A 14746-nucleotide genomic window follows, 5' to 3' on the forward strand; every position below is an offset into this window, starting at 1 on the left:
GCTACCATCACTGGCGTTCAGCGCCCAGTGGATGCCCATTTTGGGCGTTGAACGCCCAAAATACACTTTTACTGGCGTTTTCTTGCCAGTGAGATCTTTTTCTCTGTTTTGTGTGCCGAGGTCTTCTGTAAATGATTATTTACCTTGTTATCAATGAACTCTATATAAACAAATAAAAATAAAAATAGAAATAGGGCCAAAAATGCTTAGAGGATTGTTGCCCCATGGCTGGGTTGCCTCCCAGCAAGCGCTTCTTTATTGTCTTTAGCTGGACCTTGCTGAGCTTTTAATCTAGCTTCAGCCTTGAGCATTCTTGCTCAATGTTGCCTTCAAGATAATGCTTGATTCTCTGTCCATTGACAATGAACTTCTTATCAGAATCAATATCTTGAAGCTCCACATAACCATATGATGACACACTTGTAATCACGTATGGTCCCCTCCACCGGGATTTCAGTTTCCCGGGGAATAGCCTGAGTCTAGAGTTAAACAACAGGACCTTCTGTCCTGGTTCAAAGATTCTAGATGACAGCTTTCTGTCATGCCATTTTTTTTATTTTTCTTTATAAAGCTTGGCATTTTCGAAAGCTGTGAATCTGAATTCCTCTAGCTCATTTAGCTGAAGCAATTGTTTTTCTCCTGCTAATTTGGCATCAAAGTTTAGGAATCTGGTTGCCCAGTAAGCCTTATGTTCCAGTTCCACGGGCAGGTGACATGCCTTACCATACACGAGTTGGTATGGAGATGTCCCTATGGGGGTCTTGAATGCTGTCCTGTAAGCCCACAGAGCATCATCCAGGCTCCGTGCCCAATCCTTTCTACGGGTATTTACAGTCCATTCCAGGATTCTCTTTAATTCTCTGTTAGAGACTTCAGCTTGCCCATTGGTTTGTGGATGATATGGAGTGGCCACCTTGTGGCGAATTCCATACCGAACCATGGCAGAGTAAAGCTGTTTATTGCAGAAGTGAGTGCCCCCATCACTGATTAGTACTCTAGGGACACCAAACCTGCTAAAGATATGTTTCTGGAGGAACTTCAGCACTGTTTTAGTATCATTGGTGGGTGTGGCAATAGCCTCAACCCATTTTGATACATAGTCAACTGCCACCAGAATATAAGTGTTTGAGTATGATGGTGGGAAAGGTCCCATGAAGCCAATTCCCCATACGTCAAACAACTCAATTTCCAAGATTCCTTGTTGAGGCATGGCGTAACCATGAGGCAGGTTACCAGCTCTTTGGCAACTGTCACAATTACGTACAAACTCTCGGGAATCTTTATAGAGTGTGGGCCAATAGAAGCCACATTGGAGGACCTTGGTGGCTATTCGCTCACCTCCGAAATGGCCTCCATATTGAGATCCGTGGCAATGCCACAGGATCCTCTGTGCTTCTTCTCTAGGCACACACCTACGGATAATTCCGTCTGCACATCTCTTAAAGAGATAAGGTTCATCCCACAAGTAGTACTTTGCATCAGTAATTAATTTCTTCTTTTGTATCCTGTTGTACTCCTTGGGTATGAACCTTGCAGCTTTATAGTTTGCAATATCGGCAAACCATGGTGCTTCCTGAATGACGAATAAATGCTCATCAGGAAACGTCTCAGAGATCTCAAGAGAAGGGAGGGACGTCCCTTCTACTGGCTCTATCCGGGACAGATGATCAGCCACTTGGTTCTCTGTCCCTTTTCTGTCTCTTATTTCTATATCAAACTCTTGCAGAAGCAATACCCATCTGATGAGCCTGGGTTTTGAATCCTGCTTTGTGAGTAGATATTTAAGAGCAGCATGGTCAGTATACACAATCACTTTTGATCCTACTAAGTATGATCTGAACTTCTCAATGGCGTAAACCACTGCAAGTAGTTCTTTTTCTGTGGTTGTGTAATTTTTCTGGGCATCATTTAGAATGCGACTGGCATAATAAATGACATGCAGAAGCTTGTCATGCCTCTGTCCCAATACTGCACCAATGGCATGATCACTGGCATCACACATTAGCTCAAATGGTAATGTCCAGTCTGGTGCAGAAATGACTGGTGGTGTGACCAGCTTAGCTTTCAGCGTTTCAAACGCCTGCAGGCACTTTGTGTCAAACACAAATGGCGTGTCAGTAGCTAGCAGATTGCTTAGAGGTTTTGCGATTTTTGAAAAATCCTTTATAAACCTCCTATAGAATCCTGCGTGCCCCAGAAAGCTTCTGATTGCCTTAACATTGGCAGGTGGTGGTAATTTTTCAATTACCTCTATTTTTGCTTGATCCACCTCTATTCCCTTGTTTGAGATTTTATGCCCAAGAACAATTCCTTCAGTCACCATGAAGTGACACTTTTCCCAGTTCAAAACTAGGTTGGTTTCTTGGCATCTTTTTAGAACAAGTTTCAGGTGATCAAGACAGGAGCTGAATGAGTCTCCATATACTAAGAAGTCATCCATGAAGACTTCCAGAAATTTTTCCACCATGTCAGAGAAAATAGAGAGCATGCATCTCTGGAAGGTTGCAGGCGCATTACATAGCCCAAATGGCATCCTTCTATAAGCAAACACTCCGGATGGACATGTGAATGTTGTTTTCTCTTGATCCTGGGGATCCACTGCAATCTGGTTATAGCCTGAATAGCCATCCAAAAAGCAGTAATAATCATGACCTGCTAGTCTTTCTAGCATCTGGTCTATGAATGGTAAAGGAAAATGATCCTTTCTGGTGGCTGTATTGAGCCTTCTGTAGTCAATACACATGCGCCACCCTGTAACTGTTCTTGTAGGAACCAGTTCATTTTTTTCATTATGAATCACTGTCATGCCTCCCTTTTTTGGGACGACTTGAACAGGGCTCACCCAGGGGCTATCAGAAATGGGATAAATAATCCCAGCCTCTAGTAATTTGGTGACCTCTTTCTGCACCACTTCCTTCATGGCTGGATTTAGCCGCCTCTGTGGTTGAACCACTGGTTTGGCATTATCCTCCAATAGGATTTTGTGCATGCATCTAGCTGGGCTTATGCCCTTAAGGTCACCTATGGACCATCCAAGAGCTGTCTTGTGTGTCCTTAGCACTTGAATAAGTGCTTCCTCTTCCTGTGAACTTAGAGCAGAGCTTATGATCACTGGAAAAGTATCACCTTCTCCTAGAAATGCATATTTCAAGGATGGTGGTAATGGCTTGAGCTCGGGTTCAGGAGGTTTTTCCTCTTTTAGAAGAAATTTCAGAGGCTCTTTCATGTCCTCTGAATCCTCCAAATCAGGCTGAACATCTTTAAAGATGTCTTCCAACTCTGATTCGAGACTCTCAGCCATGTTGATCTCTTCTACCAAGGAGTCAATCAGATCAACTTTCATGTAGTCTGTTGATGTGTCTGGATGCTGCATGGCTTTGACAGCGTTCAACTTGAACTCATCATCATTGACTCTCAGGGTTATTTCCCCCTGTTGGACGTCAATAAGGGATCGTCCAGTTGCTAGGAAGGGTCTTCCTAGAATGAGAGTAGCACTATTGTGCTCCTCCATTTCCAGCACAACAAAGTCAGTGGGAAAGGCGAATGGCCCAACCCTGACAATCATGTCTTCAATCACGTCTGATGGGTATTTAGTGGAGCCATCAGCAAGTTAAAGACATATCCGAGTTGGTTTAACTTCTTCAGTTAAACCAAGCTTTCTGATAGTGGATGCAGGTATTAGGTTGATGCTTGCCCCAAGATCGCATAAAGCTGTCTTGGTGCAATCACCTTCTAATATGCATGGTATCAAAAAACTCCTAGGGTCTTTAAGCTTTTCAGGAAAGCTTTTCAGAATGACTGCACTGCATTCTTCAGTGAGGAGAACTCTTTCTGTTTCTCTCCACTCCTTTTTATGACTCAAGATCTCTTTCATGAACTTGGCATAAGAAGGTATTTGCTCAAGTGCCTCTGCAAATGGAATCTTTATTTCAAGAGTCCTTAGATAATCTGCAAAGCGAGCAAATTGCTTATCCTGCTCCTCTTTCTGGAGTTTTTGAGGATAAGGTATCTTGGCTTTATATTCCTCAACCTTAGTGGTTAAAGAAGCCTTTTTAGAGGGGTTGTTATCAGCACTTGTGTGTGTCTGGTCCCTCACTGGCAATTGAGTGCCAGAGTCAGAAGCTGGAGTGGAACTGGACGCCAGCTCCTTGTCTGCTTCTGGCGTCTGAACGCCAGAACTGTGCCCCTTTTGGGCGTTCAACGCTGGATTCTGCCCTATTTGGGCGTTCAACGCCAGATTCTTGTCCATTTATGGCGTTGAACGCCAATCCTGCCTTGTTTCTGGCGTTGAACGCCAATTTTGGGCATGGTCTGGGCGTTCAGCGCCAGCCTTCCACCAATTCTCTGTCGTTTTAGCGCCAGAATTATTTTTCCCTGGGCTCTTATTGTCCTCAGGTGAATCTTTGGTGGGTTGCTCATTTCTTGACTTTTTGATGCCTTGAGGTGGGGTATTTAATGTTTTCCCACTTCTTAATTGAACTGCTTGGCATTCTTCTGCTATTTGCCTTGATAGCTGCTGCTTTGTTTGCTTAAACTGTTCGTCCATATGTATATTAGCTATCCTTGTCTCTTGTAGCCTATCCTTGAATTCAGCTAGCTGCTTTGTTAGAAAATCTAATTGCTGATTGAATTCAGCAGCTTGTTTTACAGTACTGAATTCAGCAGTTACTGTTTTAACCTCTTCATTCATGGAAGGGTTGCTGCTTAGGTACAGATGTTGATTCCTGGCAACTGTATCAATGAGCTCTTGAGCCTCTTCAATTGTCTTTCTCATATGGATAGATCCACCAGCTAAGTAATCTAGAGACATCTGAGCTCCTTCTGCAAGCCCATAGTAGAAGATGTCTAACTGAACCCACTCTGAAAACATTTCAGAGGGGCATTTTCGTAGCATCACTCTGTATCTCTCCCAGGCATCATAAAGAGATTCATTATCTCCTTGTTTAAAGCCTTGGATGTCCAGCCTTAGCTGTGTCATCCTTTTTGGAGGGAAATATTGATTCAGGAATTTTTCTGTCAGCTGTTTCCATGTCCTTATGCTGGCCTTAGGTTGGTTATTTAACCACCTCTTAGCTTGATCTTTTACAGCAAATGGAAACAGTAATAGTCTGTAGACATCCTGATCTATTTCCTTATCATGTACTGTGTCAGCAATTTGTAAAAATTGTGCCAGAAATTCTGTAGGTTCTTCTTGTGGAAGACCGGAATACTGGCAGCTTTGCTGCACCATGATAATGAGCTGAGGATTCAACTCAAAGCTACTGACTCCAATGGAGGGTATGCAGATACTACTCCCATATGAAGCAGTAGAGGGGTTAGAATATGACCCCAGAGTCCTCCTGGACTGTTCATTTCCACTTAGATCCATGATGGAGAAAGGGAGATGATGTAAAATAGAAAAAATATTTTTATTTATTTATTTATTAATTTATTTCGAAAATAAAATAAATCAAAATAAAATAAATAAAAATGAGTAAAAGATTTTCGAAAAAGTGAGGAAAGAGAAAGTGGTTAGGAGATTTTGAAAAAGATATGATGATTTTTGAAAAAGGTTTTAAATTTTGAAATAAAAATCTGAATTTTTAGAAATATATTTCGAAAAATTGTTTTTTTTTTAAATAGAGAGAAAAGATATATTTTTTTAAGAGGAAAGAGAAAAACAATAAGATGGCACAAGATTTAAAATTTTTAGATCTAATGCTCCTTATTTTCGAAAATTTTGGAGGGAAAACACCAAGGAACACCAAACTTAAAATTTTTAGAAAACCAAACCAAAATTTTCGAAAATCAAAGGAAAATCAACAAGAAAACACCAAACTTAGAGTTTGGCACAAAATTTAATAGAGAAAATATTATTTATGAAAAAGGTTTTTTTTTTAAAAAAAAAAAAAAAAGAGTGTACCAAACTGCCACGGGCTTAGACTAACGCTCTAGCCAATTGGGCAGTAAATGTAACACTTGTTTTAAAGAAGGATATTTTTAACCAAGAACAATAATAAGAGACTCTAAACCAAAATGGAAAATTTTCCTAATCTAAGCAACAAAATAATCCGTCAGTTGTTCAAACACGAACAATCCCCAGCAACGGCGCCAAAAACTTGGTGCACGAATTGTGAATCACACTTTTCACAACGCGTACCACTAACCAGCAAGTGCACTGGGTCGTCCAAGTAATACCTTACGTGAGTAAGGGTCGAATCCCACAGAGATTGTTGGTTTGAAGCATTCTATGGTTATCTTGTAAATCTTAGTTAGGAAGTCAATTATGTTTATCAGTTGAATTACGAATAACCAAGAGAGCATAAATTAAAGGTTACTTGTTGTGCAGTAATGGAGAATATGTTGGAGTTTTGGAGATGCTTTGTCTTCTGAATCTCTGCTTTCCTCTGTCCTCTGATTCACGCACGCACGTCCTCCTATGGCAAGCTGTGTGTTGGTGGATCACCGTTGTCAATGGCTACCGTCCATCCTTCCAGTGAAAACTACGCTCACGCGCTCTGTCACAGCACGACTAATCACCGGTTGGTTCTCGATCCGGTTGGAATAGGAATTACTATCCTTTTGCGTCTGTCACTAACGCCCAGCCTTCAGGAGTTTGAAGCTCGTCACAGTCATTCAATCCTTGAATCCTACTCGAAATACCACAGACAAGGTTTAGACTTTCCGGATTCTCATGAATGCCGCCATCAGTTCTAGCTTATACCACGGAGATTCTGATTAGGAGATCTCAGAGATACTCATTCGATCGGATATAGAACGGAGATGGTTGTCAGGCACACGTTCATGGTTTGAGGAAGGTGATGAATGTCACAGATCATCACTTTCATCACAGTTAAGCGCGAATGAACATCTTAGATAGGAACAAGCGTGTTTGAATGGAAAACAGAAATACTTGCATTAATTCATCGAGACACAGCAGAGCTCCTCACCCCCAACAATGGGGTTTAGAGACTCATGCCGTCAGAGAATACAAGGGTTTGATCTAAAATGTCATGAGATACAAAATAAGTCTCTAAAAGTTGTTTAAATACTAAACTAGTAGCCTAGGGTTACAAAATATGAGTAGACTATGATGGATGATGCAGAGATCCACTTCTGGGGCCCACTTGATGTGTGCTGGGCTGAGACTTAAGCAATTCACGTGCAGAGGCCATTTGTGGAGTTGAACGCCAGTTTTTATGCCAGTTTGGGCGTTCAACTCCAGCTTTTGATCCTTTTCTGGCGCTGGACGCCAGAATTGGGCAGAGAACTGGCGTTGAACGTCAGTTTACATCGTCTATCCTTGTGCAAAGTATAGACTATTATATATTGCTGGAAAGCCCTGGATGTCTACTTTCCAACGCAATTAGAAGCATGCCATTTCGAGTTCTGTAGCTCCTGAAAATCCACTTTGAGTGCAGGGAGGTCAGAATCCAACAGCATCAGCAGTCCTTTTTCAGCCTGAATCAGATTTTTGCTCAGCTCCTTCAATTTCAGCCAGAAAAATACCTGAAATTACAGAAAAACACACAACTCATAGTAAAGTCTAGAAATATAAATTTTTCCTAAAAACTAATGAAAATAGACTAAAAACTAACTAAAACATACTCAAAACTATATGAAATTAACCCCAAAAAGCGTATAAAATATCCGCTCATCACTTACAGATGGGAGTAAACTAAGAGAAAATACCGGAAAACAACCATGAAAAATTTTGAGTTGCTCAGAGAATCGTTCTAGTCGTGCATACAAACGGCTCAAATAGAGAGAAGCAAGCGGCAGACGATCTCCTCGAGCAATCAAGCAAGCTTAGAGAAAAGATGTCATGGCTCATTGATAAACCCATATTTCATGAGTTCTTTTGTGCTTAATTAGAGTGATTTATTCAACTCTTCACCTACTTATTCACATTAATTGCATAGTTTTACTTTCCCTTCCTTATTATGTCATATAATGAAAAACATGTTTCCTAAGCTTTAAAAATTAATTATTTTAATTACCTTTATTTCCATTCGATGCCGTGATTAGTGTGTTGAGTAGTTTCAGATTTTCTAAGGCTGAACGACTTAAAGGATGAAAAAGGAAATATGCTAGAATGGAAGGAAGAAGCAAAACGGAGCTTTAAAGAAACTGGTGTTCACGCGATCGCATGGATGACGCGATCGCGTGCCAAGCACAAATCAGCAGCGACGCGGTCGCATGACTGACGCGACCGCGCGCCTTGAGTAGAGCGCACATGACGCGGTCGCATGACTGACGCGACCGCGTGGAAAGGAAAAGCTCCAAATGACGCGACCGCGTGACCCACGCGGACGCGTGACAGATGCCACGCATCAGAAATTACAGAATACGCCCCCAGCGAATTCTGAAGCCTTTTTGGCCCAGATCCAAGTACAGACAGCATAGACCAGAGGTTATAAAGTGTGGGAATGCTTCCATTCAAAGGGAGCTCGCATATTTTCACCTTTCAATGAATTAGATTTAGTTGAGAGAGAGATCTCCTCCCTCTCGCTTTTAGGATTTAGGATTTCTTCTTGTTTTAAGAGTAACTCTGGATCCAGGTTTAATTTTATTTTAATATTACTTCTCTTTATTTATTCCAACATTTGAATTGATTATTATTATTTATGAATTATTCCATGTTACAGATTTCTATTTGAATTAATGATAATTGAGGTATTTTCAGTTTATGATTGTTCTCTTTGACTTAAGTTACCATTGCTTCCCATTTAAGGATATTTTTACTATTATTCCAGCAACTTTACTTTTTCCCCTTTTGGTTCTGGTTAAGAATTTAGTAACTCAACAGTTATTAAACTCAATACAATTGATAATTGTGATCTTACTAATTGAGCTGAACTTAAATAATCCCAACCTTTTCTGAGGAAATAATTAGGATTCAAAGGTAAACTTAATTAGTCCCTTGACTTTCCCTTACCCTGGTAAAGGTCAACCAAGTGGAGTTTAGATTCAACTTTCATTATTGTTGAGAGAGATAACTATGTTGGACCTCTAATTTCTCTACCTTGCTAAAAGTTACTTTACAGTTATTATTTATCTTTAATTGCCATTTAATTCACTCGTTATTTAAATTGCTTGCTTCTCACCTTCTAAACCCCGATTACAACCCTTATAACCAATAATAAGAACATACTTCCTCGCAGTTCCTTGAGAAGACGACCCGAGGTTTGAATACTCGGTTAACAATTTTTAAAGGGGTTTGTTACTTGTGACACCCAACACATTTGTACGAAGGGATTTTTGCCGGTTTAGAAACTATATCTACAACGCAACCGTTTCTATGAATTTCTTTACTGGTAGAAAACCCGACGTCAAAATGGCGCCGTTGCCGGGGAACTGCTAACGTGTGCCTTATTATTGGTTTATTGTAAATATTTTCCTTTTTGCCTGTTTGTTTATTTTCATTTTTCCTCTTTATCTTTATTTGCTACTATGAACTCTCACCCCTCTCGCTTTGAGTTTGGTTCTAATATTGTTAAAGGAAATAGAAGTTACAGCAGGAACGTGCATCAAGGTCAGACCAATCAAGGATGGATGGAACCAAGAGGATCTAATCAACCCTTTAGGCAGCAACACCCTCCGAGATATCCTGGGCAGAGACCATTCTACCGTGCATACCCATGGTGGACAACCTTGTAACTACCAACAAGCCCCACCCCGTGCATATGAACCATCCTTTCAACATAACCACGAACCACCACACTCACAAGCCTCTCTTCACCATTCGCCATCATATGATCCTTCCTTACCCCAATACCAATCCAATCGTCCCCGATCGTCACCACTTTCCTTTGTATCATGTCCAAGTCTGGAAAACCGCGAAGCAAAGGATCGCCTAAAAGAAACAATGATTAAATTTCAAACAACCGTTCAACAGCTGGAGCAAGCACTAATTCAATGGGCTACTAGGCGCTTAAATATACAAGGATCAACCACAGCTCCATGTGGACAGCCCGATGAAGAGCGTAGCATGAAAGAAATACTAGAGACTCCAGCGGGCAAGACAGAGAATGAATTCATACTAGAACAAGTGGAAGAAGCTGTCATTGTTCAAGAAGAAGAGTTGGTTGAATTGGTTGAAGATCTAGGCGATGCTGAACTTCCTTGGGAATCCAGAATTGAGGAAAACTCCGTCCAAGATGCCACAGTTGACGCTAAGGAGGATACCGTACAATCTCCAAGGCAAGTCGTTTATGAAGAGTCAGACGGAATAATCCAAGAAGCAATTTTCCTTGATGATGATAGTCACAAGTCTAGTTCTCCTAGTGATGAGCTTGCGTCCGCAAGTGAATTCTCTGAGATCGAAGAATCTTTCCCAAGTGAATATGAAGATGATGCGGAGGTAGATTTCTCTCAACCTCCAATCTATGACTCGAGTGATGAGGAAGACATAGAAGACTTTGACCAGGATACAGATACAATTGAAGATCTTTGCAAGGAAGTGGAAGAATTCACAGAAGAACACAAGGAAACGGAACTTGCAGAACCACCAAAAACACCTATCCCAAGGCCATTACCACCCAATACAAGCTTCAAGTAGGTACAATCCTTAACTTATAATTTTACTTATTCACTTGAATATGGTTTGCTTGAAACAGATGGCCAGCTTAGAGCTCTCTGCGGCTTTAAGAGTAAGAGGGAAATGGCTCGTATTCAGAGCTGGTGCACCAGGTTCAATAAGGTTCCACGCTTCACCTCGAAGTACACGGATTGGTATCGTGCTCAATTGCATGGATCATAGAGAACGTTTGGTCACCACGGTGAGACTCTACTCTTTAACCCGCCCGAATGGAAACTTACAAATCAAAACGGAGGCGGATCTAAAAACACAGCTTGGGATCATGGATTATGTTCTGACATTCGTCATCCCGGGAGGCTGAATATCTGTTTAAAGCTGCGCAGAAGCTTTACATGCCTAGTTTGGGACCCCGGAGGCTATTGGCATTCCAAGCACTAGTGGAGATTTTTGGACGAATTTAAACACAAGCCACCATAACAGGATACTCTTCCAATGTCCAACTTAAGGACTTTAACTAAAAGTGCTAGGTGGGAGACAACCCACCATGGTATGGTCGCTTCTTTTTTTTTTTCATATTATTTCTTGTTAATTGCTTTCATTTTTCCTTTTTCATTTTTATTTATTAAACCTGGAATCATGCATAAGCATCCATGATAGTCACTGCATTCTGCACTTTTCATGCATAAAAAAAAAAAGTGGTTGCACGACGCGACCGCATGCCCCATGCGATCGCGTCATATCGCGAAAAACACCACACATGCGACCGCGTGACCCACGTGGCCGCGTGATATATATATCGACGTAAGGATCCAACGAACAGAAAGTTGGGCTGGAATCGTGCGGCCCTTGTGCGTTTCGCACAAATTGGCTCACGCGATCGCATGCCCCATGCGATCGCGTCACTACCCAATACTAACCACACGCGACCGCGTGAGCGACGCGATCGCGTCGCATGGATTGCACATCGCCCCAAAAGGAGACAGAGAGTTGCGCTGAAACGGCGCTGGAGGCGTGCATTTAGCACAAATTCCAGCGACGCGATCGCGCGACCCATGCGATCGCGTCACCCTTCTTTCCCCCCTCTCATGCGATCGTGCACTCCACGCGATCGCGTCACTCCCATTATCGTCCCAACCACGCGACCGCGTGGATTCGAAAATATAACCCCCCAGCCCGCGAACCCTATCAGTCGCGCAGCCCTCCCCTTTCACCCCAACCCTCTTCTCCTTCTCTCTTCTTCTTCTTCCCAGCCACCGCCGGCCAGCCGCCACACCACCACCCCAACGCCGCCGCCACCCCGTACGCCGCCGCCCTAACCCCCTCCACTCCCTTCTTCTCCCTTCCTCCTCTCCCCTCCCCTCTCCGCCACTGTCTCCGCGACCACCCCCCCTCCCCCCCGCCGGCAACCCAGCCTCCCACCCCTCCGCCACGCACCCGCAAGCCCCCCTCCCTTCCTCTATCACCAACCCAAATCCTCGCCGCCACTGCCCCCTCGCCACCACCACCGCGTCGCCGTGCACCACCACCGCGCCGGACGCCGCCGCAACCACCTTCCTCCCTGTTCCACCCCTTTCGCTTACCAGGTTCTGCAACACGCAACCATTTTTTTATCTGTTCGTAAATTTTCTGTATTTTTTATTCCGTTTATGTTCATAATTAGGATAGTTAGACTTGCATGTTGTAGTGGATTTCTAGGTTGTTAGGTAGCTTAGGCTGTGGTTAGTAGATCTAGGTCTGTTTACTTGCACTATTCTTACTTCTGTTTTACCCTATGTGCAAATATGTTGCTGCATAATCATGTTTCATATGCTGCTTTCTTGTATGTTGCTGCTGTTTACATTGAGTTTTTATGTTTATTTTATATCTATGTACATGCAGCTTGATTTTTTAATTCATATGAACTGATTAAATTGCTATTTATTTTCCGGGACAATCCAATTTCAGCCGGAATGCTACCCAATTTTTTTAAAATTTGTTTTCATTCATGTTTTGGTTTCGCATTTCTGAAATCTGTTTCCCTCTGCTTTACCCAAACCACTACATGAATGCTATGGCAGACTTTCTCATCCTTTTTGATTTCCTGGTTCATAAACTGCTTGTTCAAATTATGAGTACTTCTATTCTTACCTGTGAATCCTTGTTATATGGAATTTTTCTATGCCACTTACCTTCCTAACTCACTGATTTTAATTTACTAATTTCTTTTTCCAATCCTAACCATACTAACCCTTTTGATCTCTTTTCTGATTATTTTCACTTTCCTCTAACTTTCTAACCATGGCATATTGCCTATTTTCTTTCCATTTAACATTCATTCAATCATATTTCACTTACTCATTTTCCTTATTTTATTTCTCCTTTGCCGCTTGGATTTCCTTTATTTAATTGCCTATTTGCTTTCCGATTTTATCCTATTCCTGGTTTTCTGTTTTTCAGGATGTCTGCTTCACAGAGGAAAGGTAAAGGCAAGCGCAAGAGAGGAGATTCCTCCCAGTCCATCATTTTTCTAATGCACGATACATCATGGCGGGAGAAGAATTTCACACAGCAGGAGAAAGCTAACCAACTGCTTCCTACAAATGATCCTATAAAATTTGTAAACCGGTACTGTGAACTGAAGTACCCGGCTTTTGCAAACTCCAGAAATCTATACCTGGAACGTACCTTGAAGATTCCAGAGGCCCTCCAGCAATACACTACTGAGCAAATCAAGTAAAGGGGCTGGTACTTTCTGGAGAGACAACTGACAGAGGTGAATGCATCTTGGGTCCGGGAATTCTATTGCAACTACTACCTTACTACCCTAGATGCAATGAACCTGAGAGGAAAGCTAATTCTGGTCACTGAGGAGGCCATAGAGACCATTCTCCAGCTCCCCGCCAAGTCCGATCAGCCAGATGGTTTTGCACAGGCTGAGGAGGACATGGGCCAGATGCAGTTTGACTGGGATGCTGTGAAGGTAAGGATAGCTCTCGACCCTGCTGTTCCTTGGGAGATGGGTCAGAACACCACTATGCCTAGAGGGATCAAGAGAGTGTACTTAAATGATGAGGCTCGACTTTGGCATCAGATCTTGAGAAACTTTGTGATGCCGAGTACTCACGAGACGGAGATCCCGGCTACTATGATCACCCTCCTTTGGTGTGTGCTGGAGGGTAAGGACATTTATCTGCCTCGTTTTATCCGGCATTATATGGCCAGGGCCCACGTCCGAGGCACCCTCCCCTTTCCTTACCTGGTTACACGGCTAGGCCGTCAGGCTGATGTGCCTTGGGAGGATACCGATGAGAGACCACCAGCAGCGGACTGCAGAAAGATCATCCCGCACAGCAGGAACTTCCTTGCTTTGGGCTACAGACCACCACCTGTCACTGCTACTGATGAGACAGCCCCGCCGTCTGCTGGACCCTCTTCATCCACAGCTGCCCCAGCTGCCCCTGCTGCCACCACTGCACCTCCACCCGCCTCTAAGCCGGTCTATCACCTCGTGCACCGTCTATTCCGCCAGCTTGATCAGATGGAGCGCCGTAACAGGCGCCGGTATGAGAGATTAGAGCGCCGCAGCAGGCGACGCTATTCCCATCTGAAGCTGATGATCAGACAGGGCGCCGAAATCCCCTCCGAGCTTGACACCCCTTCAGAGCCATCAGAGGATGAGCACGAGGAGGAGGATGAGCACGAGGAGGAGCCTCATTCCCAGGCGGAGACTCATCAGCAGGCAGCCACAGAGCAGGCTGCCCCGCATCAGAAGGTTATGCACCCGATAGAGGCTGCAGATCCGGAGATCTTGCTCCAGTCCGTCCCACCTCCACAGCAGCCAGACCCTCAGCCCACCACCGCCATAGAGACCCCAGCTGCCATCCCTACCATTGATGACACTCCTTCACACCAGGCTTGATTGAGCATCGAGGACGATGTTTCATTTTAAGTGTGGGGAGGTTGCCATCTCTGGCGTTTATTTTGGTGAACTACTACATACTTTTTCTTTTATTTTGGATATTTTTCTGTATTTTTATCTTTTTCTTTTATTGTTATTTTCTGAGTACTTATACATTGCTACTTGTGTATTTTACTCTATTTTCTGCATTTTGCATCTTTAGTTCATATCTTAGTTATTTAGTTCATTTTAGTTATTTAGTTTAGTTTGCAATTCTGATTTATTAGTGGATTAATTAGTATAGTTTACCCTTTTTAGCATAAGATAGTATAGTTTAAATAGAAAAATAT

Source organism: Arachis ipaensis, chromosome B6 (assembly GCF_059453495.1).
Source record: "Arachis ipaensis isolate K30076 ecotype BB chromosome B6, ASM5945349v1, whole genome shotgun sequence".
Classification (NCBI taxonomy): domain Eukaryota; kingdom Viridiplantae; phylum Streptophyta; class Magnoliopsida; order Fabales; family Fabaceae; genus Arachis; species Arachis ipaensis.